Genomic DNA, 621 nt, shown 5'->3' with positions numbered 1-621 from the left:
CCACTCCAGTGTTCTAAAGCTCAACATTCAGAAAACGAAGATCATGGCATCTGGTCCCATCACTTCATGGGAAATAGATGGGGAAACAGTAGAAACAGTGTCAGACTTTATTTTGGAGGCTCCAAAATTACTGCAGATGGTGATTGCAGCCATGAAATTAAAAGATGCTTTCTCCTTGGAAGGAAAGTTATGACCAACCTAGATAGCATATTCAAAAGCAGAGACATTACTTTGCCAACAAAGTTCACTCTAGTCAAGGCTATAGTTTTTCCAGTAGTCATGTATGGATGTGAGAGTTGGAATGTGAAGAAAGCTGAGAGCTGAAGAATTGATGCTTTTGAACTGTGGTGTTGGAGAAGACTCTAGAGTCCCTTGGACTGCAAGGATATCCAACCAGTCTACTGTAAAGGAGATCAGTCCTGGGTGTTCTTTGGAAGGAATGATGCTGAAGCTGAAACTCCAGTACTTTGGCCACCTCATGTGAGGAGGTGACTCATTGGAAAAGACTCTGATGCTGGGAGGGATTGGGGGCAAGAGGAGATGGGGAGGACAGAGGATGAGATGGCTGGATGGCATCACTGACTCGATGGACATGAGTTTGAATGAACTCCGGGAGTTGGT

Source organism: Bison bison, unplaced genomic scaffold (assembly GCF_000754665.1).
Source record: "Bison bison bison isolate TAMUID 2011002044 unplaced genomic scaffold, Bison_UMD1.0 scf7180017864291, whole genome shotgun sequence".
NCBI classification, from domain to species: Eukaryota; Metazoa; Chordata; class Mammalia; order Artiodactyla; family Bovidae; genus Bison; species Bison bison.
The sequence above is the reverse complement of the archived record's forward strand: the minus strand, read 5'-3'. Positions refer to the sequence as shown.